This window comes from Curcuma longa, chromosome 12 (genome assembly GCF_044706935.1).
Source record: "Curcuma longa cultivar G26 ecotype Majalengka, Jawa Barat chromosome 12, ITB_CL_G26_1.1, whole genome shotgun sequence".
Taxonomy (NCBI): domain Eukaryota; kingdom Viridiplantae; phylum Streptophyta; class Magnoliopsida; order Zingiberales; family Zingiberaceae; genus Curcuma; species Curcuma longa.
This window is the reverse complement of record NC_133872.1, coordinates 7,289,961-7,317,326: the sequence shown is the minus strand read 5'-3', so window position 1 is coordinate 7,317,326 and position 27,366 is coordinate 7,289,961. Positions and strand designations below refer to the sequence as shown.

General features: G+C 34.5%; 1 pseudogene; it reads left to right on the top strand.

Moving 5' to 3' along the window:
- The first annotated feature begins 3,321 nt into the window (after positions 1–3,321).
- Positions 3,322–27,157, top strand: LOC141842823 (uncharacterized; annotated as a pseudogene).
- The last annotated feature ends 209 nt before the right edge of the window (positions 27,158–27,366 follow it).

The following is a 27,366-nucleotide window of genomic DNA, read 5'->3' as shown; positions in this document are numbered from 1 at the left end:
AACGTTCCTTGGTCGATTTGGCCAAGGTCATAATACGGCTCTTAGCAGCCGGAGCAGTGTAGGCATATCTGGAGGAATCCCCTGGGTCTGACCACTCGGCTCTCCGATCGGAATATTACGGTTTTGATCTCGTATATCCCTCTCCTGAATAAAATCGGGCTCCTCTGACATATCAGGTCGTCCCAGGTGTCGACCTCGTCCTCAGCCTCGGCCTCGAGGTATAGGGGTCATATAATAAAATGTACCTGATACACGATCAATATAAATTTTCTACCCAACTAGAGAAATATACTAAAATACTTACAGGTTTTTGCCGGAGATTTTTGCTATGTCATTTCCATCTCACGATCTGGATTGAGCAACTCAAAATTCGATAAACTCGATACGAATACAAATACGACTTTCGGTTACTCGATACCAAAACAATTTCGAACAAATGCTAAACCTAAGTCCTAAAATGCAACGATTAATTGTGAAAAACTAATTGTAAAATCATGCTCTGATAGACTCAAAATGCGACCAACAGAACGTAAACCTACGCTCTGATACCACTAAATTAGTATCAGATAAACCATGAATGCAACTAAAATCCAGAGAATCTAACCTGCTCTGATACCACTAAATTGGTATCAGATAAACTACAAATGCAATAAAATCTAAAGAAACCTAATCTGCTCTGATACCACTAAATTGTCACGACCCAGAAGATAGCCGTCCGAAAAATTTCGATAGCACCTCCCCAGTATCACTAATAATTCTCTGAATACAAACATATAATAAGGCCCACACCGCCTATCCATACTACAAAATATGGATTATACAAGTAACAAAAATATAAAAGTGACCTACACGGCCACGTACACATCCTACACAATGCATAAGAATGAAATTCTAATTCTACACAATGATTAAAGAATAAATTCGTAAAGTAATGAAAATCCAAAGTTTCGTAAGCGGAAAAGTAATAAGTACAAATACGAAATCACGAATAGAAAACATGCTATAGTTTCAAAAACACTGAAATGAAATCAGAAATCCGATGGTGCAGAAATGTAAACAAGTCATATACATGATACCACAACACCCTACAACCATGTCCAACACACACACAAAGTCTTCGTCGTGAGATGGCATAGTTGGTAGATCCCTGGCATCCACTGTAAGCTCCTACCTGATATCTGGAAGACAGAAAAATCCCAGGGTCTAAAGGATGTGAGTATAAATAAATACTCAGTGGATAATACAGGAAGATAGTGCATATATGAAACAAAGAGTAAGAGTAATACTACATACCAGAGGTCAACAAGGTATCAATAATATCTCTGCAGATAAATAACAACTAACATGGATCTCATGTAATGCACCATATGAATGACATGTCAAACATAGTGCAACAGTCAAAAATCAAATAAGTAGACAGTCAAAATACAGTATCAGTGCGGTCCAATACATATATATCATGCACATGATGTGCATATACATGATGCAACTGCCACACTCACTACAGAACTCGTGCAAGCATCTAAGTCTGGGAATGTCCGACATCGGGGGATCAGTACTCTGCGCCCTACAACAAAGTAGTCCGGTGATCCAAATCGGAGATCAGTGCTCCGTGTCCGGTGATCCCGTAGCTATGATAAGCTACATATCCTATGGTCGATATCTGTCCTCTAATACTCATCACCGACGTACCAACCTTGTACTCTCCGAGTACCACCCCTACCCGGTGTCGAGGCAGATCATCGACTCGGCTGCGTACTGCCATGCAGCCACCATCATCGCGATGGAAATAAGGTATGATAACCACCTATATCAATATATCACTACGAGTCATCTACTATCACGATAGACCCACAAGAGATTTACAATCGTTCATCATGCATTATGATGAGATGTTCAAATCATAGCAATCAACACTTACCATACTAATCAATAAGCGTAGGTATAAGTCATGATGATCTCAGGTATCATAAGAAAAGAATCATATCAATAAGGATCACAGATATTATATCAATGATAGAGACAGTCAAGATTAACAATCCAAGATCAATAGACAGAAGGTCAAGCATGATATGAGCATGAATAGCTTAAGTAGTATACAAATAACAGGAAAGAATAATATTAAGGTATCAAACTACAATGACTATAAAAGAATCATGCACTGAAAATGGAATAGAACTGTATTGACCAAATACAGTAAATTACCCATCTGATATATCACAAAATCAAAATAATAGAACCCCCAGAAATATCCTCGTATAATGTCGAAGTCCTATAATCGCTCAAGATCCTGCAAGAAGAATAATACCATCCTAAATGAAATGATATATCAAAGAAACCCTAATCAAACCAAAGTTAGTTTGATTTTATTTAATTAATCTAACCTGGGTTAGACTAATCTAACCATAGGATAGCTATTAATAGGATTTAACTAATCCACTAATTAGTTGTATTAATTAATTAATACAACCAATCTCATGTTTAATTAAATTCAAGCTAACCACATTAGGTTAATAAACCTAATTTAACTCAATCAAAACCTAATCACAATTGATTAGATCTTAATTTAAGTTAACCACATTCTAACTGGTTTAAACTAACCTAACTTAATTAACCTAACTAACCTAGTTAACCTAACTCTAATAGATATTCCTAACCTAATCATAATTTAACTATAACCTATCTATCATCAAGAACCTAACTTAGTAAATCAACAATAATCATAATAGCTAGCTCTAACAAATTCTAAAACCAAGTATCCATAAGAAATCAAGAATTTCAAACCTACCTCCTAGTTCTTTTCCTTGATTCCAAGCTCCCTGTTCATGTTAGCATGCACTGTCACAACATCTTCCTTGTTCTGCTCAAATCAGAACCACAAACAAATTCCAATCAGAAAACCCAACCAAACAGATCCAAGCTACCAAGGAATCTAACCAATTCAAGAGCTACCAGATCAACAAGGAGGACCTTACCTCGATTCTAATCGGATGCCCTAAATCTCCAACTCATAAACGGCGGTGGCAGGGCTGTCAAGCGTCCACTGGAATAGAGGAAGAAGAAGAAGATACGGCTGTGGGCTCCTATTCATGGCCAAGAAACAAAGACAACTCAGCTCTAAGGAGAACGACGCCGCCAAGCAAGGGAGATCGTGTTTTCAGCAAGAGATTCGGCTTCGGGCGGCGACTCAGCTCCGGAGAACGACGACGGGGAAAGAGGAGAAAGCTTCGGCCAAGATGAGGAAGAACCGCGGCATCAGAGGGCCGATCGCGATGGAGAGGAGAGTAGGGCAGCGTCCGGCATGGAAGAAATCTTCGGCCGATGAAGAAAGCTTTTGGGCGATTTGGGGAAAAGAACTTGCGGCTTCGGCACGGTGAGGAAGGAGACGAAGGCTTCGGTGAAGATGGAAATCGTGGCTGGAGAAGCGGCTGGAGAAGGGCTTCGTCGACGATGGGATGGAAGAAGAAGAAGGGAGGTCGATCGGGAGAGAAGGGAAGAAGGCTTGCGATCGGCGTGGAAGAAGAATCGCGCAGCTTCGGTGAGAAATCGCGATTTGGGAACGCCGCGGGTGGGAGAAGAAGGTTGTTAACGGGTTTAGGTTTAAAAATCCAATAACCATTAGCCAATAACCCTAAACTAAATTGATTCATGAAATTAACTTAATTGGGTTATAATTGGGCTAGGTTTAAATGGGTTTGATAGGGCTAATGGGCTGGTATAAATTGGGTTGGCAAATGGCTTTAATTATTAAACCCAAATGAAATCCAATCCAATAAATACTTAACCTTTAACCACAATTATTAAACCTAATAATTAATCCCCTTAAACCTTGTTATCCTATTAGGGTTATTTATGATTAACCCTAAAATTTTTGGTATTTTACATTTTGACTTTTTTCATGATCTAAGTTCTTTCTCGATCTCGTTTCTTGTCCTAAAGTCCATAAAGCTCTTTCTCAATATGACTTCAACCACCATCAAGCACTTTGAACATCCCCTCAATTTAGGCCTCATGCCTCGAGTTTGTCACGACTTGATCAATTTGAACTTGGTGTATGCCTTAGGATAGAAGAGACATCAAAAAATATTGAATACGTATATTTCTCTTTTTGAATTTCAGTCTTGATTTATTCAATTGTGGATAATAACAATTTATTATTGTTTGTATTTTTTGATGTCTAATTACAATACATTTTTAAATCATAAAAACTTAGTATCAAAACACAATTTCATGAAAAAAAGTACACATCAATTTGATATCTCATTTAACAATAGTATTTTTTTTAATTGACTAGTTGATTAGTTTTATTCTTTAAAATGACATTATGAATTGTAAATACCATTAGTAATTTTTATTTTTGATACTCAATTGAATTTTTTATTAAAATTCCAATGCAGAAAAAAGAGAAATTTATGTAATTAATTAAAAAAGAGGTTTCATTTAAACGAGACAAAATTTTAAAAAAATATTACATTATTTTTTTATACAACAATTTTAATTTTTTAAGTTCATGACTTATTTGAGTAAATTAAGTCGCTAATTTTTTTATCTATGTATAACACATATCACAACCGTCCGTAATGATCTAACAGATCTCGTTCGTTGATAACCTATTTAACGGAAATCACAACCGTCTATGATTACTTTGTTCCGCATACTTTAAGTCAATAACCTATTTTGCTTCCTTGGCCTCTTTAATGATGAAACTGAAACCTTCGACGCCCCGATCTTTTCTCTTCGGCGATATCTTCTTCTTCTTCGCTTTCGATTTTTGGAGTTGAAAATGGCAGCTTGAGCTTTTATTCCAAGTTTGGATTCTTGTTTCCACTAGCTTATATGTGGATGATTGGCGAATGCCCTTCTCTTTTCCATGAAATTCGACAAGGTATGATTTGTTATATGATCCTATTCTTTCTTTTTCATCAATCTTATTTCATTTTGGATGATCTGAGAATGTAATTACCTCGTCCCTGAAACCCCAACATTTACTAACCTATATCGTTTCTTTTGCATCTCTAATCAAAACGAAATTGAAACCCTAGTCATCGATATTTCTTCTTCGTCGATATTTTCTTCCTCTTGACTTTCGTTTTTTGGGGCCTAATATGAAAATGGTGGTTTTTCTCTTTCATTCCAGGTTTGGATTCTTGTTTCCACTTGCTTATAGATGATTGACGAATGCTCTCCTCTTTTTCTTGAAATCTTTCACGGTGTGATTCATTATCTGATCCCATTCTTTCTTTTTCGTCAATCCAATTTTCATTTTTGGATGATCAGAGAATGTTCTTCTCTTTTCTTGAAGTCTAAAGGATAGGATGTTTTAGACGATGTTATTACCTAATGTTTTGATCTTTGAAGATTTTTCTTGTTTCCTTTATCTATTTGGGTTCTTGGAAATCCAACTAGGTATTGGTCATCTCATCCTACAAGTTGTGGTTTATGATTCCATTCTTTCAAGGTTGGATTCTAGTATAGATTTGCTCTTCCTGAATGATCTGAGAATGTCTCTTTTGCGAATTCATATGAACATTTTAACTAGATGATTTGAGAATAAGGATCTGCTTTCTTGAAATCTAAAATGATAATGCTTTTACAAAGAGTTGAGAGCCTATTCAGCTTTATTTCTCACTGCCATTTTATTTATTTTCTTGGTGAAGCTTTCTTATTTAGGGAAGTTTAAGTCTAACTATCACACCGATCCACTTTCGTCTTATGTAGTTTATCTTCTCAGCTGCTATTGATGAAAAAAATCAAAGCATGGCTATATGATTGTTTGGGATCCAGAGTTGACTATGATGCTCTTGGAAAATGGTGCACAACAATGTGTTACAATTCAGATGGGACTATGTGAGTTCCATTTTCCATTTACTCCACCTTTTCAAAAAAACTAGGCATACGATGTACAAAAAGCGTGTGCCCTTCTATATCTCTAAAGACAGGGTGTCCTAACCATCCAACAGCTATTTCATCCCCATTATCCATTGACCCTGCTCTGAATAATCATCCTTTTGTCTGATTATTACCAATGTAATCATACAAAGCTAATTTTTTCACTAGCTAGTTTGTAGCCTGCATCATACATTAATTTTTAAGATAATAATGAAGGTACAGGATTCTTGGCCATGTGATTAGATGTATAACAATATTTAGGTATTAAGAAACAGTTTGTGCATCATGGCATCCATATACATGTTACATCAATGCTTGTCTCTATTCGCTGCTAATATTATTAAGTTTATGTTGCAAGATTTTCTCTTGTGGAACTTGTAAAGAGGGTGATCCTCGTATCATAGAATGGAGTAAAACTAATGGAGCTATTAGGAGGACATGCTCTAGCTTTAGAAAACACTCAATAGGAGTTGCCCAATTTGACATAGCTAGGAATTCTTTCTGGGCAACTAGAGAAGATAATTTGTCATATCCAAAACTACAGCTCAAAATGACTTTTCCTTCTCTTGCCCCACGTGCAATTCAACGCCTAAGATTCAACCGTGATGGCTCATTGCTTGAGTGGCAACAATTGACAATGGAATCAACATCTTAGCTAATATTGATGGCTAGAGGTTGGTTAGGATGCTTGAGAATAGGAGATTTGAATGGTCTTCATGTTCTCAACGGATACATTCTAATGTGAAAGTAATTTGTTCATCATTTATCCATGATTCAAATAAATGAAATCAAGGCTTGAAAGTATATTTTCATGTTATAAATTTAGGAGTAGTAATAATTCTATTAGAACACTAGGAAAAAAGAAAAATAATTCTAGGGGTAGTAAATTTATTTGGAATTGTAATTTTATATATTTTAATGCTTCTTCTATGCCTGATGTAAATAGTAGGCCTAACTGCCATTTCCATGCTTTGTTGGTGACAAAGTCTTTGCATAAAATTCTAACATAACTGAAGTTGGGTTAGCAAAATTATTATGATAATTTGATCATCTTAATTTAGTAAGTGTAAGCATATAACCATTCTCAGTAGTATCCAAGGAAGTTTCAGTAGTTAATGATACACAATTATTTAACCTTTGCCCTCCTACAAAATTTTAATAGTTAATGGTACACGATTATTTAACCCTTCACGATTTCTCTTTTTTCCGTTCCTTTAAGAACATTCACAATCTGATTAGGAATCTAAATTTCAGAAATACATAGACATCAACAAAGATCCAATAAAGATACAAATACTCAAGAATACATAAACTAAAATAAAGAGGAGGGATTATTTTATACTTTGGATGTTCTATTGCCCCTTGAAATAAATGCTTCACATCAAGAAGCTAAGGATCAATCTTTGCAGGGGCCTTGTATCTTACTCCATGCGGAACGACTTGCAACCTTCTCAAAAAGCTATTACCTACAATAAAATGTGAACACATTACCCTTTGAATAATGATGATTAAATATTTGATTAAATTATCAATTCAAACATTGACTTTCTTTAGACACTAAATAATGACACTGTAATCCTGCAATCTGAAAACTAACAACAGAGAAACATTAATTATCATTGCATGGCCACAATCACAACTAATAATATACGGAAATAAATTGGTATCTTTCATACTTATGTGAATTATGGAAATGTCTTATAAAATTGTCATTAACATTGGGAGCTATATGAATGATTCCAAATAGACCCTCTTTAAGATCCAGGTCACACCTAAACCATAATTTAGTCCTTACAAGTTGGCATGAGTAAGCTAGACTTTCTTCTCAGTTACATATGATATCTATGTGAAATACATTGTCTCAATCTTAAGAGCCTTAGGACTAAAAAATTGATTGTCAACCTAAACAAATATATTTGTCTCAAACTTCTTTTTCTTGGGTTTATCATCTTTGTAGAGTACATTTCAACAACTAACAAAAAATTTAGCTAATGATGCAATAATAAAACCCAAGCCTTTAGGAGCTTTAACTTTTTACTCTTTACAACTTTTCGATCTTTTGAAGATGCTTCACTAAGGGCTTTAGTACCATTATAATTCTCTTAACAAATATCTTAGAAAGGAAAAGGACTATAACATTATTATAATTCCCGCAACAATATATCTTAAGATAGGAGAGTTTCAATAACTTGAATTTGCATTTACAACCTTTAGTGAAATTAAGAAAAAGAGTAAGAAAGACCCTTCTTCTTAAACATATGGGTCCCTCTAAACTTTTGATGTATTTTAGTGTGTAAAAAATTAGGTAGTTGAGATTCTATTTTGTCACTTGCTGAATACTCTTATAAGAATTTAATAAACTTTTATATTTGTTAAAGTCCATTCAAAGTTGTGTATGGGCCAAGAGTTCGGTAAGCTATTGATATGATTCCTTTGCCTAGCACTTCCTATTTCATCTGAGTGAGATCTTTAAAATTAAAATTGATGCACATAGTAAATTTAAGGAGCATCATGAGGGAACTATATGAGTGAGATCTTTAAAATTAAAGTTGATGCACATTGTAAATTTAATGAGCACAACAAGGGGATTATATTGTTATATACTTCCTTCATGAATCCTTTCCCAATAACTTTGTTTTGAAATAGTTACATGCTCATTCCTTTAACCCTTTTAAAATTGTGAGAAAAGTTAGTTTTAGTGCTAATTATGAGAAAAAAATTTCATTGTTGATGACTTATTGCTATATCAAAGGGCATTCAAGTCACCCTCTATGTTTAATGATTTGTTTATATGTCACATTCCCATAGTCCCAATTCTTGCACTCCAATTTGCAACATTGTCTGCTCCTCATGATATGTATGTACAACAACAATAACAATTAAGTTTTTTATCCCACTAGGTTGGTTCGGATATATGAATCATCCTATGTCATTGGGTTATATTCCCTACTATATCATCATTTATAAAAAAAAGTAGCTCGGTGCATGCAACTCTCATCAATGCGGGGTCCCGGGGAAGGATCAGACCATATTAATTCTATTGTATGCAACCTTACATTGTATTGCAAGAGGTTATTTTTGCAACTTGAACTCATGATTACAAAATTACACGGTAGCAACCTTAACATTGCGCCAAGACTTATTTTCTATATCATTTATATTTAAATAAATTTTATTTATTTTATAAGTCTTCTTTGTTGTTCCTCATTTAGTGCGTATTTGTTATAGTTTCATATCCTCTATATCGTCTAATTGAAGTATTTTTTGATCGTCTAAGTACACTTTGTACCATCTTAAATGCATCTCTTGGAGTTTTCCCTCAATAGATGCAATCTTAGTTTTCTCCCTAATGTTTTCATTGCTTATCTAATCCATTCTCATATGTCCTCATATTCATCTTAACATTCTTATTTTTACAACTTCCATTTCTACTTGTGTGCTCATATCATAGCTCAACTTTTGACTCCATATAACATGGTAGGTTTATTGTCGTTTTGTAAACTTTTCATTTAACATAGTAGGTTTAATTGTTGTTTTGTAGAATTTCCATTTAACATAGTAGGTATAACACTTATGGATGTACACAAAGCTAATTAGCTCATTGAAAAATACTTCTAGAGATGGATAATGCTTGAATCCGAGCTACAACATGCTCTCCTGAGCTACTTGAAGAAATGGAACAACAATTGTTTGATTTATTTGTTGAGGCACCTTCATTTTACATTTGTGTGAGATCACAAAGCTAGGTTAGGAAAATCTTATTTCTCATTAATAGAGACAAAATATTCTTGGTAGAAGACAGTGGTATAGATTAGAAAATAATGTTTTAATTTTATTTTTTAAAAATTATTTGATAATTAGTTGAGTTATTTGGTAATTTGTTTGCTACATCAGTAAACTTTCTAATTTATGTTACTTTTTAAAGCTAAATTCTACACACTAAGAGATCCATTATCAGTTCTCTTGAACCATTTGAGTTTTGAGTTGGACTTAAGACTTACAGAGGCTTATGCAGTATACTTAATAATTTTTTTTATTAAATCTCTTTCAGAATTGCCATGTAAAAGTATAAAGTTTCATGCTTATTATATGTTGAGGTTTAGTAATTGCTAATCTAAAAATAGTGATTTAACTTTGGCCTAAATTCTATCAACTTATTTACCATGTGTGTTTTTGTTTTTCCCTTCTAAATTGCTATACTAAAGATTTAGAGAAACAACGATCCATGCTTTGTAATCATGGATTCAAATATCATGTCATGCTCATCGGCACAAGTGGAATTTTTCATTCTGCCTTCGACCACACCCAAGTGTTGGCATCCTTGCTGCGTCCACAATGAGGTCGTGGAGGCAATTGGGACATCATGATGTCATGGAAAGCTGCAAGGTCGCGACATCCTTTATTTATTTATTTATTTCTATTTTTAAATCTTTTTGAAATTTATTTATTTATTATTATTATTTTAATTTTTCTTTTAATTTTTTTCACCTTTATACATTAATTTTTTCCTCCTTCATTGTTAATTTTTTTCCTTCATCCATCTATAAGGAAAATATAGAAAAAAATCTCTTTACCTTTAATAACAATGAATATCTATAGTAGTCAAATATTAATAAAAATATTTTTTAATTAATATTTATATTTGAAAAAATTTCAAAATCGTATCAATACAATATGATATAGTATCAAAATTGTATCATTTTAGTTATAAATTGAAACTTTGTCATGTCTTAAAATTTTACTCCTTGATTCTAATAACATAGATATATCTTTTTCTTGCAGTTTGTTGATAACTTTATATCAATAATTTAAACAATGTATTACAATTTGCATAAGCTATGTGCCAAGCAAAATGGTTTCCTGGAATTTGATTAATGTAAGCTTATTATTTTCAAAGTTATTGATTTAATTTCTTCACATGAGATTCATTATCCATGCTATTTAATTAATTTCGAATTTGGGATGAAGTTAAAGGATACTTCATAATTTTCTATTCTCTTTTAGAATCATCATATGAAATAATTTATTGTCTATACTTACTATATGTTGAGACTTACCATACACGAGGTTTAGTGACAGTTAATCTTAATATTTTTTACTAAATAAAGGAATTTGAGTGATTGCAAAATCACTAACTCAAATCTTTATTTATGGTTTAGAAAGTACATGGTAATATGAGATACAAAACTGATGTATATCATATTTTAAAGTGGAGAAATGCTAGATATACCATGTCCTGAAGGATGTGAAAAGAGTATCTCCCTATCAACCATTAAGTGTCTTTTCCCAATCAACCTTTAAGTTTGCTAGTAGTGAATGGAACTCCTCTGTTGCTGATTTAGATACTCAAAGGTTTTGAAGCCAAAATTGTTCTGTCCACATACATGCTAACGCAAATCTAGTTGCTCTCAATTGAATATAATTTTATGTCGAAACACCCATTATAATGTACTCAAGACTATGTATATGTAGAATAGCCTCCTTAAGCTTGGTATGAGTTCCATAATGTGCATATCAATCTGTTAAAACTTGGGTTGAATATAGCGTAGAAAAGATGTCTAGAAGCTCATATAAACCCATCTCAGCAATAGGACAAGTAAAAAGCAGGTGTTTACTGGTGGAGTACAATATATCTAGGAAAAATATATTGAAGGGCAGTTGTGTCCATTTTTTTCTTTTCAACATCTGTCTTTTATATGTTTATTGTGCAATAATCATGAGAAGAATTTTGACTTTAATTTTCAAATAGGGCCAAATTATATCATGCCACTTATCTTTGATTCCTTTAGTCTCCTTGCGTGTCAACCACTACCTTGGTTCCATGTCTTTTAGCCACATTAGTTGCACCTTGGGAGAAAGTTAGGTCACAACTTGAGATTGCCTTGAGAAAGATAACCCTAGCGTTGTGTAAGAGAAATCTAGCCTCGCACCTCTTGTGCATCACAAATAGAAGAAAGCATAGGCAATTGCCATTTTATCATGAAGCCAACATGCCATCTACTATTCCATAGAGTAGCATCTTTTGATCTTTGAGGTCAAGAGTGATCTTGATGAGGGAATCAACTTTTGCAAGTTTAGCTAAAGGGAACCACTTTGTCTTTACCACAAGTGGCTTACTCCATATTAAGTGATTTGCTCTTGAAGTTCCTAGTGAAAGGGGGGGGGGGGGGGGGGGGGGGGGGGCGGAGTGATTGAATAAATCATTGGAAATGATTGAAATTTAATACCCTTGACATTCTCACTAACACTTGGTTCATAGAAAAACAATCAAATTTTGCATAGCATAGATTTTTACCTTTTTGAACTTCCCAAGTGAACTACTTGCCGTGGAGGGGATTTCCCAAATCTCTTGTTGCATGAGCTGATAGAGTAGTATACGATTTCCAACACAATTTACTTAGTTATCTGTTATAAGCGTGTAATTAAAATTTCCATCTATAAAGATCATCACATAACCCGCCAAGATATTGAAGCTATGCAAAAAATATCTTAACTCTCAACATCTGAATGTGGGCTATGTATACTAGTAAATATTATTTGCGAAAATATTTAGAAATTTATTAGAAACATCATATCAAATGGTTCTCAATATGTTGGTCCGATAGAGTCCATTGGTTGGTATAGCTTATGGACAAACCACCCAAGCACCCTAAGGCTTCAATAATTCTTGAGTAAGCATCCCCTCTATTGTGAATGCCTTGTAATAAAACCTCCTTTAAGTTTGCCTTTATTTCCTAAACCATTATCGTATCACATTGGTAATTTATTGCCAAGTCTACAATTATTTACCCCTTTGAAAGTTGATTGACTCCACTCCCCTAGTATATGTCCCCTAACATTGCAAGATTTTTTTTTTTTTTTGATTTATACAAGCTCAATAAAATTGCTTGAAAAATGATTGTATAATACTCCAGTGTAGAGTTTTCATTTTATTTTTGAGCTAATTGATGTTTATGTGCTGGGCAATATTTTCTCCCTATTGCTCATTTATCTTGGTTTCTTGTTAAGCTTTCTTTCCATTCATATGGGGTGCTATGTTCTTTTTCCTCTTTTTCTTCATTGAAGTGTTAAGAGTTTATGCTTTCAAGATTATATAGTGACTTTACTAATGTCTTTGTTTCTTGCATATTTTTTTATTATTCCTCTTTTATACTTTTAGGTAGCCACCTTATGTTCAAATTAAACCATATTGATTTAGGAATTTTTACTAATCCCCTTTTTATTTGGTCCATTATTAATTTTTTAAATATTTTTCCTCGATATTTACTTTTATCATTGAGAGATTTTGTAGTTAATGCATGTGAACTAGATTTTGGCTTATAATTGTAGTTGATGCTAAAATCCTACTGATATCATTTGTACAAAGCTAAATATGCAATTGCGAACGCATTAACACTCAAAACTTGAATAAGCATTGGTGAATGTGGAAAATAAGAGAGAGACAGAGGAACTGTATTTAAATGGGCCTGTTAATCTCAAAAACACAATGTAACGTAGCCTGTTATTCTCAAAAACACAATGTAAAGTTACTCTCCAAAGATTTCACTATCACGAGTACCTAAGCCGATCTTGATTCCACAAGAAAATGCTATTTTAAGGCCAAAGCTATGTATTCCATTGCTTAAGAGGATAACTCTTTCCAATGATGGAATTGAAGGAAATGCCCAAATGTTGAATGTGTTACATGTCGACTATAAGTCTAGACATCATTTCTCTATTGGACAACAATATTTAATAAAAAATTTTCAATGCAGTGTTTAACATGAAGACTGTGCTATGGTTGAAAACATTTATTCTGTAGTAACTAACTCTATTGTTAGGATTGTTCAACCATAGTTCTATTAAGCTGTCATATTCTATAGGGAATTAGACACTCGCCTCTAGAACTCCTTGAAATTAAGAAGGCATCGGAGGAAGACTCTAGTAAAAATGCGTATTCGTGTTGTTCAAGATTTGTTAGTTAAATCTCCATGCTTAATTATGTACCTGATCTATCATTTTGTGAAGGTTTCATTTGTTATTAAGGTAAACTTTTCTGCTTGAATATTTAATTGACCATTCCTTTTATGAAGGTTTCATTTATTGTTGATAGTGTTTTTTTAATAAATATTTAATCACCATCTATTCATGCCAAAAGAGAATAATTGGGCAGCCGTGTGAGCTATGAATTGGTCTAAATATACATCGACTTTTGTAGTTCCAAGTAGGGGTTTCAAATTCATAGTAGTAGTTAGATTATGTATTGCACTTGAAGACCAGTAGAATTTTCTTCTGATTATGGGTGTCGCTAGGCTAGTTGGTTTAGCTGGTTTATGAGGAAAACTTTCGTTAAAATGCTTATTCATGTTTTTCAGAGTTTGTTAAGTAAATCTCCATGTGTAAATATTTACCCGATCTATTATTTTGTCATGGTTTCATTTGTCATTAAGGTAAACTTTTCTGCTTGAATATTTAATCGACCATTCATTTTATGAAGGTTTCTTTTAATGTTTATTGTGTTTTGTGTTTTTTAAATAAATTAATCACCATATATGCTAAAGGAAAGGAATAATGGGGCAGATGTGCGACCTTCCTTAATTGATCTAATGTACATTAACTTTTGTAGTTGTAACGTTTGCAAATTCATAGTAGTAGTTAGAATATGTTTTGAGCTTTCTCCAATTTTTGAATGATGGTGTTGTACTTCAAGACTTGTAGAATTTTCTTCTGATTATGGGTATTGCTAGCCTAGTTGGTTTAGCATGTTTTAGTTTATATATCTTGTCAAACTGTCTTATGTGGTGTTTCTTGTGGAACTGTCATGTCATGTCCTGAGAGACGGCTATCCGAAAAATTTCAGTAGCATCTCCCCTGTAACAATTCAACTTTCCTGAATACACTTTTAATATAAAGGCCCACACGGCCGCTCTACAATCCAACATATGTATATAACTGCTAAAGCTACAAGAAAAAGGGCCCACACGGCCATAAACTATATATCCAACAGGCTACACTACATACTTATGGGCTCACACGGCCATAACTATATATCCACACATACATGTAGAAATAGCAAACTACAACAACAACCAATGATGTAACACCACAGCAATAAAACGAAACCCTGAACCTTCACAAGTCTACGATAACGAAAACTGCCCAAATATGCACAAAACTCCACAAATCTTCGATAAAAGAAACGGCACAAGCGGAATTATAACCACAATAAAATCTACGTACCCGAACATAAGTCCAAAGCACAGATCGATACACAATCCAGAACCACACAACCAAATAAAATCCAAAAACCACAAATCAAATCAACTCCTCCTGTGAGATGGGGGCAGTCCAGCAGAACTCCAAACTTCAATATAATATCCTTATCTGCTACCCGAGGAGACAGAAAAATCCCAGGGTCTGGGTGGTGAATATAAAATACTCAATGAATACTAGAATAGAAGTGCACAACATATATATCAACATGGATATCAAAGGTATACAGTCTCTTCAAGGATACTTAATGAACAAGGTAAAACAAGTAAGATATGCAACAAATATATATCAAACAAGTGCAATAATCATAAATGCAGCAAACAATTACCAACAAATGCATGCACATATGCAACACACATCAATGGCAATATGCATGGTCATTATCGGCTCGCCACCCTCAGACATCCACCCAGTGTAGTGAACTGGGGTGCACGACAGGACAACTACACACACTCTAACAACAGACCATTACATGTGAGTGGGAAGCAGGGAAATATCTCAGGAGAGCTATCTAGCTACCTGATCACTGTCTGCACTTAATATCCCCAGACATTCACACAGTGAACTGGGGCGCACGACAGGATTCACCCACTCCAATAACAGACTGACTATACGCGAGGGAGAAGGGCAGTATCCCAAGAGAGCTATCTAGCTAGTCCTGGTCGCTCCCACACAATGCTATAATGCTCTCACTGTACCACTATCAACAATGGTTTAGTGAGAGCCAATAACAACATGTTATGATGCTATGATGCTCAGTTCAACAAGTAACTACTATATCTACCAAGATATGCTCAACATCATTCAACCAAGTAATCACAGATCAACAATAAATAAGGAGACAGTATTGATAGCAACAAGATCAGATTAAGGTCAACAGTAAGTATCAAGCAACGAATCAAGCAACAAATGTAATAAGGATAACAACAGGATAATTAATAACAGGATTATACTAAATCATGCACTATAAATAAGACTTGTGTTAACCAAGCACAGGAGTTCCCACCTGGTAAGACGCACGTCGAAATAAGAACCTCTCCGTATAACAGGATCCACAAATCAAGATCCTGCAATTTATAAAATACAACATCTTCTAAATACCATATTATATTAAATTTTACGACAAAGTAAACCCCAACCGAATCTAAAGTTAATCTACCCCAATTCCAACTAATCCAATTAAACTCATTCTCAAATCAACTATAGTCAAATCCAAATTAACGTAACCAAGATCGAATTAACTCAACTTGGCCGGATTAACCCCACCAAGTCCAGTTAACACTACTCATCACATAAACCCAATTTAACCAAATTAACCTAACCACAATCCCATGACAGAACTATAATCCACCTCAACAGAACCTTCCCAATCTCCAACACTCTACTGAAGACCCAACAGAACATGTCCAACAGAATCTATCAAAATCCAACAAAGTGAAACCCTGATCATCCAAATCAAAATCCTAATAGCATAACTCCACAACATATCAATCTTAACCCTAACTCCATCAGTTTTCAACAGCCACAGAACAGGACCAAAATAAGAATCTCGATCCCCATTCTCGGCATCCAACATAGCAGGGTCCACCATGAACCCAAACAGAAATCAAAATCCACCATAGTAATAAAACCTAATCAACTTATCCTTTTGCTTATCAGCGAAGGAGGCAGCGGCTGAACACAAGCAGAGGGAAGTGGCACTGCGAGGAAGGCGACGATTTGAGGGAGAAGAGAGGTGGCGCTGGTCGGCAGGGGACGGCGGCAGCAGAGGCGCGGTCGGCGGTCGTGTAGAGCGGCGGCGTCGCTGGTCTTCTCCACGCAGCAGATGGCGAAGGGCACGGCGGTGGTCGTGCAGATGGCGATGGCGGGGTCGACGGCAGCAGGGCAGCGACGTTCTCACAGAGGAGAAGCTCGGCCGGCAGCGTTCGTGCCCTCGGCAATCGACGCGATCAGGGGAGGAATCCTCCGCTGTGTCGTGCTTCGTTTGCTCCCTCATCGCTCAGCTTTTAAAGCTTGAAAACCGAGAGGTTTCCGGCACCGGACGCCGGCGTGCGACGGCGTTCGCGTCGATTCCAGCAAACTCGGTCATTGGCTTCGCAGGTCGCGTGGAAGGGAAGGCGGTCATGGGTTGCACGGAAGGGCGGATCGCAATTCCCGTTTTAAAGAGGAATCACAGTAACTTTCAAATCGAGGGTTAGGATTTGGGCTAAACCGACTTAAACCTAGGGTTTACTATAACCATTGAATTGGTTACTGTAGCGAATCAGGTTCAATCCTGGTTCGCTTGATTCACTAACCAAACGACCTCCGATTTAATCCAAATCAGTTTTATTCAATTCGTCTTCGCAAGACAAATCTTCTCATCTCTTTTATTTTGTCAAAACGTCTTCCATCACGAACCAAATCAAGTTGGTTCAATTTGGTTCAAAATCGACTCGTTTGGTTCACTAATCAAAAAATCTTTGATTTGATCCAAATCGGTTTCGTTCATTTCATCTTCGCAAGACGAGTTCCATTTTCCTCCATTGGCAAAATTTCTCGTATCTAACATGTCAAGCCCTCATTGAACCTCAAATGCTAATGATTAGTTGTGATTTTGGGCTCAACTATGAGTTGGACTCAGGGTCTTGGGATGTCAAATTTCTATTTGTAGTGTTAGTGTTGAAATGTTAGTGTCCAACGTGGGTACAGAGGATATATGGTTAACAAGTTAATGAAAGTTCTCACATTAGGTGGGTTGTGACACTAACAATATAGAGATGTGTTGACCACATAGTAGCCGCAGAAGACACAAATCAGCTATTTGACTCAACATTCTTGGTTTGTTGAAACAACAACGAACAGCCACAAATATGATCTTAGGGCTAGGGTAATCTTGAATGATACCAAACTGGTAGAACTGAACCAAACTGGACACCATAGGACAAAATTTGAAATGAAGGGCCTATATAAGAATAGTGTTCAGGGAGTTGACAATGAGAGTAACTACACAGTGTTATTGTCCACATAGTAGCAACTAACTTTACCAAATAAAGTTTTTCAGTGTTCATTCTTCCTAATTGCTAGAGTGTTCATCTAACAATCATCCTAGAAGTGACTTTATTTTCAGAATCTGACATGTACCTTCGATTTATTCAAAGTTTTACTATCAACATCAGTTCGTGATTATGAAATTATTACTGGCTTTCTGGATCTAATTACCAAAATAAATTAGACATGTTTTTCTGCTTGGTGAAGATTTTGTTTTCGTCTAGGTTGTTTGATGCAGAATCACAAGTTAACTATGATCTTGAGGAGTGTGTAAATGTCTTTATTTCGACAAATTGTTGGAGAACACAATAGAAACCAACAAATAGGATGAAGATCTCGATCTGTATTCCTCTACAAAATTTGACTTTCAAGTTTAGGATACTTTTGGTACATTGGATATTTTTCTCTGTAAGTAAAAAGTGAATGCTGCTCTTATTTTTTTGGAAAAAATGACCAAGACCTTACAATATATGAAGATGGAAGAACATGTCTTGCCCTCAGTGGTATCTTACTTTAATGCAGTATTAGATAGGACGACTAGGTTAGCTAAACAATTTATTGCATTGGCTGAAGATCCCAGAGTAAGTCAGAGTTACAGAAGGCACTACTTGGTCTTTTAAGGTTTGGTGAAGGTTATCAGGCCAACATTTTACTGTTAAAGCTTTATCATTTGCATCTTGAGCATCGTCTACAGGAATTATTTTCTCAAAAAGAATCATTGGGTCACTTCTATCTCTATGAAGTTGCAAAGTCGTGTTCTCAATATTGTATTTTTCAAGAAACAAAAGGTTCTTTATTCTTCAATGGGGGAGCATGTCCTTGTTCCCTAGAGCTTTTGGAATGGGCTAGGACAGATCTTGAGGAATTTAGTCACATTGTCTATGCATATTTTAAATCCTAATCAGAAATAATTGTTAAATTTAATTAAGTAGTTGAAGCTGTACATTATTCTATCTCACTTTGCTCTTTGTTGAGATCTCAAAGACTGTTCATAGTGCATGATTTGATGAATTGCTTTAGGCCTAATATGGACTTATTAGACAAACATTTGAATCATTATATAGACGTTTCTAGTATATTGGTGGAAATTGGGACTCGGGTCCTAAAAATGTTTCTTCGGACAGAATTGTTATAGGTGATGTGCTAAAAATAGTATTGTTTACTAACTTGCAGTGGAAGAAAGTTTATCAACTTAATATTTTCTTGATTACACGTAAAAATGGATAGACCTGATCTATTTGTAGACAACTACACATCTTCAATATCTTATGAATGGCTGTGCTATAAATTAAGGCTTCCAACATGAGATTGGCTTTTGATTTGATCTCAATGTATTTGTATTGCTTTGTTCTTCTTAATTTCTATTTTTCTATTTCTCACTCTATTTCCCTTATTATATGCTTTGCTAAATTTGGTAAGAGGGGCTACATCTTTAATCTTGAATATAAACATACAACAATATAATCCATTTTTGTAAGGGAAGTGTAACTTGTGATTAATCACCATCTATATTACTTAGACTTGGGTAGATTGTCCAACATTGGTGCGAAACCAAGTGTCTAGTATAACTATATCTATTTTTTTCTTCACACATGATTAATAGACATATCGAGTTCAATATGTCAACATCAATGTTTTGGTATCTGACATGGGTATCAAACGTGTAGCTGAAGAGTTCAAGAATCAAAGCCCATAGTTTAATAGATTAGCATGTAGCAAACTATACATGAAGCAACTATTTTCCATTAAGGTTTAAGCTAATCTTGAGTTATTAGTGGAGGATTCCACATTGGTTAGAATACCATCACAAAGAAAACATTGAGAGCAGATAATTGGAAAGATATAACTGAGGCCTCAATGCCCTATCCATGTTAACAATCATCTAAATTATTATGATACAATCATCTCATTAATGATTTCGATATGCAAAGTAGTCTGAAGCAATTGCAAAATCTTTATAATCTAAATGATATGAATCACACTAGATAGTGGTCATGAATCAGTTTTAATTGTAATTAATCAGGACATTGTCAATGAATTCTCTTCAATGGTTACTTTTGAGAGGGATGTTCGATTGCTCAAAGACTTGCTGGCCTAGTTAATGAGTATATTAATTCCATAGAACAAGCTATTCAAAGTAAAGAAACTAGTCTAGGAATTTGTGATCAAGGAATTATGGATACTTCAAAACTAGAGTAGCAGTTATTGCTTCTAGTTAATACTGCAAACATTGTGAATCTTTTGTCAATTATTACTTCTGGTGTCTTTAGCATTACAAAGCCTTTACATTCTTATTCAAATCTGGTTTATAGATCATCAGAGGAGCTTTATGATTTGGTGATTTCTATTAAAGAGGTTGCAAATCAGTTACAATGTACTTTCTACTAGCAATTTTTCAGGTTTGTTAATTTTGACTTTCAGTTAATCGTTCCTATGCTTTGGCTAACATCATTGATGATATTTTATGGTTCCATGAGATGCATTAATACTCTGATGCAATCATGTTTTCTGAATTCACTTTGCAAGTTCTTTCTTCCTGATTATCTTTATTAGGAAGAATTAATAGGGTTTGCTATTCAATATAAGTATATAATTCTAGTAAAACATCTAAAGAACTTTTATCAAATATGCATCGTTGTAGGTCTACTATTTAATTAATGTCATGTTCAGACACCAATATTATTGAATTTTCAGTGATTGCAATGATTATTTCTTTTTTAAGGTGCCTGAATGTGATAGAAAATGCAACCATTTATCTGATTTATTTCTTGATGCCTTTCTAAATCCTCAAAAAGTGTTTTTTTTCAAATTTTTTTTCAGAAAGTCACGATTTTTGATTTTTGGGAGATGTAGATTTTTTAACAAAACATGGTAAATTGACATGCTTTTTAAATATTATCTTAATTGTCATTTTTTTCTACTTGGAACTCTAACTTGATTATTATGTTTTAGTGGATAGTATTTATATTTGATTTGAGAATAATACAAGTTTTTGCCAAAATATTAGCCGCCTATTTAGAACTCATTCGTACTTCTATTTAGTATTTGTCATGTCTCAAGTGGGGTTGCACTATGAAGAGGATGACATAGAATCCCCAACTGAAGCATGACAATCTCTTTGACATTTGTTGTGCTATAATTGGTTATGCCTAAAGAATCACTTACAAGAATTACACATTGAATTAAGGTTTAAAATATCAAGCCGTGCCAATGTTTCAGTCTGGGATCAGAACGATAGAGTTTCGGTACTATATCGTACTGTGCCGGTATAACTTCGGTATTTTTAAAATATAAAATATATTAATTAAAAATAAAAATTTAATCTAAATATTAAAAAAATAAAAAGTAAAATATTTTTTTAAAAAATAATAGGATAATATTTTGAAGCTTTAATTAAACCTATTTAAATTATTTCAACTATAGCTATAGCTAGGAGTTGATTATTAAAACCTAAGTTAAAAAAATCATTTTGGGATTGCGACTAGGCACGCGTGGCCTGCATGGTTCGTTCGATGCCTTTGAAGCCGTCGCCGGACTTGGGTGGCGACTCCGGACAGTATCCCGATCGGAACGCTGGTGCCGGTTTGTTGGCAAAATGAAAATTTTCGCCGGTGTTGAGCGAAATGACTCGAGATTTCAATCCTTGCATTGAATATTATTAAAATTTCCACTTTCATAAACCAAGCGTAAAAACCCAAATTTCATAATTAATCATAAAATCTTAGATTAGTAGTAACAAGGTAAAAGAAACGTAAACAAATAGTGGAAGGTGCAAAGTCCAAAAGCTCTAAATATAGATAAAAAAATAAATGTTAAATCAAAAAGCCCAAAAGCCTAAAGAGTGTGCAAAGCATCTGAGCATCATCCTCGTAAAGACCTAATCTCACCCCACCATGTCTTAAACACCCTCTTCTCATAGCCCTAGAGTAACAAGAGGAGGGTTAGTAGAAAATATTGAGCACGCTAAAGGGCATTATAAAACTTTGATAAGGTAATATATATGATAACAAAGCAAATTAAAACATGATAAATTATTAATTGCACTAAAGATAAAATTACTAATTAGCAAGTGCAATCCATATGTAATTGCTAACAATTGTACACTAATCAATGAGCATGTTTGTGACTCATCCTGTAGATGTTAACCCTTCCACTCTTACATTCTACGATAGAGACAAATACCCATGTATTGTTCGATACATATATGACCAAAAGGATCCCAAATGTATCATCCAACACTCGTTGATGTAGCCAATGTATAGTTGAGGTCCCCTTCAAAACATGTATAACTGCCAAAATGAGCCCAAATGTATCATCCAACACACACTCACTGATATGACCAATGTATAGTCAATGTGAAGATTTCAATATAATTGCTAAAATGTATTCCTATAATATGTGCATCCACACCAAAAAAAAGCCGGTAGATCAGTATTTATGGTTATACAACACTTGACATGAAGACATTGGAGAAACACTCCCTTCTAGGACTATTAAGGGGAGTGATTCTAATCATTTGTGGGATCATAGACTTGCGTGCAACACTATTAAGGGGAATGATTCTAATCATTTATGGGATCATAGACTTGCGTGCAACACATTATAGTTTTCTCTTGCTTGATACTTTGATCTCAATTTAGTTCATTTCATATTTTCAATCCCACTTAACCACATTACTGTTAGTAGTAGCCCTAAAGTCAATTATGTGATAATTGACTAGGGACTTTTGTATCATATTCTATTATTAATAAAGGTAAGGTTTTTGGTTATTATACTTACTTTATGTTTGTGCCAAATAACTAAGTATAATAATATCCTTGGGTAGCTAGTTTTAATCTATATCATGTCGATTGTTTGAGTTGATAATGAGATGATATAGAGAACACTACTCTTAATCATTGCTAGTCAAATATTAATATTCAAGGACGATATTAATGCGTTGAGACTAACATGTAAGTCAACTGGATGACTTGATCTCACAAGTCATGAATATGGGATATCGAGTTGATACATGAGTATATATTAGAGAATGTATACTGAATTGATCTGCCATGAGAAAGTTTTATGAATCATTATATGAGTGTCATAAACTTTCTCATGTGACTATTGGTATGAATAGTCCTTAGATCTGAAGTCACTACGGTTTCCTACATAAAGAGTTATGTACTTTGGTATCGTCAAACGTCACCTGTAATAGGGTGGACTATAAAGGCGATCATTGGGTATGTAACAAATTATGCGGAGGGATGTGAGTGATGTAGATGAGATTTATCCCTTCCATATGACAGGAGTGATATCTTAAGGCCTCTTGATTGAGTAGGATTACGAAATGCATGACCATGCTCGAATGAGTCAATATGAGATATTGAGCTCATTTGCTTGAGTGAGTCTACTTGGGGATCAAGAAACATAAAGATTGATAAGAGGATGACACAATTTATGCCTCATTGATCAATCTAGATATTGAGGATAGAAGGACATTGTCATATATTATCACAGTCACGAAGGTTATGTCGGATCTCGACATTCTTGTCACTTGGGTAGAAATGATGCATTGCTAGATGTCACTCATTGCTTATGTTTCTAAAATGAGTTTTAGAGACATTGCCAATGTTACGAAAACCTATTGGGTCATACACAAATAACATTCTATTTTGGAGATGAGTTCATTTTAGTTTGACTAAAAGAACAATTATGCTTATTGGATGGTTAAGACTTGAGTTAGACTCAAGTTGGTTGAATTTGAGTTAGACTCAAATTAAATCAAGTTGATGAATGAAGGTTGATTCATCATGCATGATTAATGTGGATTAATCATGCATTGAAGAACTGGAAGTTATCATGCATGAATAATATGATTAATTATGCATTGATGAGAAAATACCAAAAGCCTAAAAACCTTTGATATTCATGGCTTGGGTATAAAAAGAGTTTTTCTTCCAAAAGTCATGTTGAATGTTCATCTTCTTCCTTCTTCTTTCTCTTGGCCGAAACTCACCAAAGGGGTTGCTAGCACAACCCAAGTTTTCTCTAAAAATGAGTGTTCGTGTGGATACGCATAGAGGCACGGACACTTGAACGTGCAAGAGATCCGACGAATTTTGGACGAGCGGGATAAGTAAACGGCACACACCAAAGATATACCCTATTAGATAGGATAGTGTAGATCTAAACTTGTATGAGTTTTCTTTTGTATGGATCGCTCAAAGGATCCATTTTTCGCTACGATTTGTTGTTTTATCGCATAGGATTCTCTACAATTACAACCCACGAGACTAAACCTTTTAAACCAAGCTCTTTAGTCCACCATAACCATTCCCTGTCTCATTTGCCATCCTCCCTGAACAACTCGACCAAGCCCGCAAACAACTTGGGTGGGTACATCACTTTAACGCATTTATCTTGATTTCAGCCAAACTGTGTTCCAGATTGGGAGAACCCTGTTTGACCTAACTCAATTGGACAACACCTGACATTACTACAATGACAATATTTTCTATTGAGGTTAGAGACAGTTCCTAACAGCATGGAGATTTACTCTAATCTGTTGTGGATTACTGCAATAGTCTTGTTAGTTCATTTTGGGATTATTATTATTTTGCATGGGCTCCACCAACTTTAACTGTAATAAATGGGAAAAACCTTGGTAGCTAAATTAGTTGGTAGATAGCTCTGAATAACAAGTTTTTAAATTAAATCTTTATCTTATCCCCTTTTCTCAAGTTCACATGGTTATATACTAATCTTTTGATCTTTCTAATACTAATTATGGGTCTTAGTCTTCATTGAGTTTGTCAGATTGCTTCATGTTCTTTCATTTACAGGTCTCTCAAAATAAATTTAGAAATGCATCTCCGGCCTCTTGAACAATCATAATTTCATAAGTATATCTTGTAGTTATGTTATTAGTCTAAGAAAGTCTTCTTCTTTTTTGAAAAAAACTCTTCTTAGTCATCCTACACCAGTCATAGCTCCTTTTGGATGATCTCCAGTGGGTCTCATTGTACATGCTAGTTTGGTCCTGCATGGAAAAATAAGAGCTACTCAAGTGTGGTCCTACTCTTTTGAACTTAAATCATTTTGGATCCGTAGTTATGCTTAACAATGATAATGGATGGCTATCTCATATAGAAGGGTTATGACTCATTGGCACCACAAAAGATTGGAAAATCTCCTATATTAGGTTGTTTTTTTTTAAATTCCATATTTAACTCATCTGCCATGTGACCTAGAGGTCACGGGTTCAAATCCTAGAAACAGCCTCTTGCCAAAGGCAAGGTAAGGCTGCGTACAATGGATCCTTTCCCCAGACCCCGCATGACGGGAGCTTCGTGCACCGGGCTGCCCTTTTTTATTTAACTCATCTGCAAAAGCTTGTAGATGGCTTTCTTGCTGTTATCAAACTTCCAAAATGTGCCACAAGAGGTCTGACCAACTTCCCATGATATGTAAAAAACCAGTTAAAAATGTTGTACTGCTAGTTGAGTAAAGATTAGTTTAACAGGAAGACTATACAATCAGATAATGGCAAGAACCTCAAATGGAAGTTGGCCTTCTTCCTTTCAAACATCAATATGAGGCTATGAGCATAAGGTTGATAGGATTGATATCCTACTTAGGAACGTTATCTTCACAGTTTGATAACAATACATTAGAAAGGATTATTTATTTTCATCTATGAAGCTTTTTGATTTTTCATTATATCTGAAGCATAAATAAAACTATCAGCACTATGAATGAGTAAATTATATGTTAAAATTTAAAGAAAAATTCCTGTGTGTCCTGTCCCTTGTTTACTTTTATTTGATTGTATTTTAACTAATCATCTATATGATGGAGGATGAATGTTCTAGGGTTGTGTTTATTTTAAGCTATTTCTTTAGTATTATTGATTCTTAAGTTTTAATTTCATTTTTTAATTTAAAATTTAATGGTTTAGTTCTAAGATATTTTCTCCTATTGGATCATTCTCTTTCTTCTAATAGTTGATTTTTTAATGTCAAGGAATTATTCTACCGGTTGACTTAATAATTCCAGATTCATCGTTGAATAAAGCCATGACATAGTGAAATTATTGATAATGTTATGAAGTTGTGCATATTTGTCTTTCAAGTTACCCAAGCTTATGTAAGCAAAGAAGATTCCTCAGAAATTAGAAATTATATCTTCCTGGAGCTGGTACTACCTTATCTCTGTCCTATAATTTAACTTTTTTGGTGACTACCATGTGCCATTATTGGTGTAGAACGATGACATTCCATGCAAGTTATATAATCTAGAATAATCTTTAAAGTTCTTAGCTGTGTAATAATGCTCTTTTGATCCTCATAATTGTTATTTGTTATTTATTTGTTATTATAGGTGTATAATTTTACTCAGCTTTGTAGTTGCTAATTTTTATTTTTAACAGTGCTAGTAGATGGATTATTGAGGAGGGCAGCAGGCAATTGTTAGCACAATGGCATGTACAGATTGTTGTCACCATCAACCCCTAGACCAAGTCATGAAACTTTAGAGGTAGCAACAACACATAACATAGCAACACATGCCAAGTTGTCCTGCACTCTTCAATGTAGATTTGAAGTGTGGCATCTTTGATACAAGCAATCATCCTAAAATGACTGCAAATCTAATAATTCCTATAGAATTCATGTCCTAGCTGTGCAGAGAAGCTAATGAATCATATTGAGAAGTAGTTGCCTAACAAATATAAACAGAAAGCTATATATTTGCTAAAAGGTAAGTTCATTCAGGATCATTAAGTGTAGATAACACCCAATTAGAAGGCTTTTCATGAATAGTAGCCATTCATTCTTTATGTTGTTCACAAATGCTCATATATGTTGTCTAACTTTAGCTAATTTATTATTCATGACTAGCAAGTGGTTCAAGTTGAACAAAGCAGTAATTCATGCATTACCTAACACCCACTTGATGCAACTCAATAAAAGTGAAACACGAAAATGCTCTAATGCTAATAAGTCATGCCAAGGAAGAATAACTATAATAATGATGATGAATTCTGAATCTATATATTTTAAAATAGCTAGCCTATATAATTGTAATATTCCATATCTTCTTTTTTGTCACCTTTTTTTTCCAACTCTTATTCAATTACTATGTTTTTAATATTTCCTTGATTGTCCACGGCAAGTTAACTATTATGTATTCAAGGTAATAAATCTTTCTAATTGT